This window comes from Phaethon lepturus, unplaced genomic scaffold (genome assembly GCF_000687285.1).
Source record: "Phaethon lepturus isolate BGI_N335 unplaced genomic scaffold, ASM68728v1 scaffold8033, whole genome shotgun sequence".
Classification (NCBI taxonomy): domain Eukaryota; kingdom Metazoa; phylum Chordata; class Aves; order Phaethontiformes; family Phaethontidae; genus Phaethon; species Phaethon lepturus.
The window spans coordinates 1-1,959 of NW_010526907.1; the positions used below are offsets into that span (position 1 = coordinate 1).

The 1,959-nt window shown below is 49.8% G+C and overlaps 1 long non-coding RNA gene across 1 annotated transcript in view; it reads left to right on the forward strand.

Moving 5' to 3' along the window:
- Positions 1-87: 87 nt before the first annotated feature.
- LOC104617790 overlaps positions 88-1,959 on the forward strand; it is a 4,016-nt gene continuing 2,144 nt past the window's right edge. Inside the window, exon 1 of the long non-coding RNA XR_738003.1 lies at positions 88-122. This is a non-coding gene — a long non-coding RNA (uncharacterized LOC104617790). The remainder of the gene's footprint in view (positions 123-1,959) is intronic.

The window sequence follows — 1,959 nt, forward strand, 5'->3', positions numbered from 1 at the left end:
CCCTTAAGTCGCTTGTCAGCAGGCAGCCGCGTGCTGAGGGCGAGACGCAGGCCACACCGACCACGCCGCCGCCGCCACCACCACCACCATCCCAGAGCCCCAAGCAGGAGGAGAAAAGCCAGGTGTGAACGGCCAGGGGCCGCAGCAGCGTGTTTCCCAGCTCCCCTGGCTGGGCATGGTGCCCCCTTGGAAGGCAAGGGGAGAAGGGGGCGGTTGGGGTGCCCTTCAGTTGGTCGGCAGCTCCTGCATCCTGGCCCTGACCCTTCGCTTGTGATAGCTGTAGGGCCATGACATCAGTTGGTGAGGCACAGCACCATACCTGCTGGGGCCACACAGGTGTCTCAGCAGCGTGTTTCCCAGCTCCCCTGGCTGGGCATGGTGCCCCCTTGGAAGGCAAGGGGAGAAGGGGGCGGTTGGGGTGCCCTTCAGTTGGTCGGCAGCTCCTGCATCCTGGCCCTGACCCTTCGCTTGTGATAGCTGTAGGGCCATGACATCAGTTGGTGAGGCACAGCACCATACCTGCTGGGGCCACACAGGTGTCTGGCTGGCCAGTGTGGGAGGTGTGGGCATTGCTGGAGAAAAAAAGCACACTCTCGGCAAATAATTGTAGCATTTATTGCTCTGGGCACCAGTAGTTAAGAACCCCAGTAATTCCCTCCCCTGGTATATAATTGCGTTGTCCTTAAAATGTCAGAAGAATTATGTGGGGTTTTTTTCCTGAGTTGTCTTTAAAAGAATTAACTTTCTCAGCAGTACAGATACCCATATATAAGACAAAAGTACAGACTCTACAGTTACTCTGGTAGCATGTGGTAGTTGCAGGCTGTGTGGGAGGCCAGAAAACTTGATGTGAATAAACATAAACTTGAATATGAATGGCCACAGCTTGCAAATTCACTGTGATTTGGAGATTTAATCTAGTTTGGTAGATTTAATCCACAAGTTTTGGCCTGTTTTGTGGGAAAGGATGACGAGTGTGATTAGGGGAAGTAGGGAGGATTTTGTGTATGTTAAGGATTTGCTTTCATTACAAGCATCGAGTGTCACTGAATTGGCATAACCCCTAAGGTACATGGGCAGATCTACCCTCCTCCCTGCCAGAGCTGTGACAGTGAGCTCCATTGGTACACAGGGCTGCCTGCTGATATTAGAGGTTCTGCTGCTTCTGTTATACTGATGGCTGCAGTCTGTCAAATCGCCAGCACAGAAAATACTGAACACTAAACGTTGATTTTCATGCCAGCTGAATGATGGTAGGGAGATTCTGTTATATTGGCTACATTTATTTCTAAGACCTTTTTTTTTTTTTTTAGGACTGTAGGAACAACCTTTGTGTTCCTGAAGGGTTTTTGCTAGCTCATCAGATGCTGTGCGCTGTGCTGCCCTAGGGATTGTCAGCGCAGAGGAATGGCTAAATTGTTGGATTCTGTTAGCCTGATCTGGAAAGGGAGAACCCTTTTTCAGGGCATCTGCAAGTATTTGGCCTGTCACAACAAATTCCTGACTTGGGTACCTATCGAAAGGGACTTCTCTGGGCCGACTTGCAACAAAGAAAGGGAGCAAACACCACGCAGTGTATAGCATAACCGGTCCCAGTGCAGGCCTCGTGGCCTTGGTGCCTTTGGTGGTTAATGTTCTAGATTTATGCAGCTTGTTCTGATACCTCTGTTTAGATTTCTCCATTCTCAAGAACAACAGCTCAGTTCTTGTTTTGCTATGGATCTTAACACGAGCACCAGACGGGCAATGGCTCATAGCTTTCATCTCATCTGAGACTGGATCTTCAGCTTGTCATCTTAACCAGACTTGTAACTTCTTCCACAGTAGCTGGTCTGTCAGTGCAGGCTTTGCACTATTGTCTGCTGAGGCACCAGAAGTCTTGATCCCCTTTTGGTTTTGTGGAAATTTCCCAGTTGATTTTAGCATTGATTTATTCCTCACCTCCCCCCCCCACCCCAT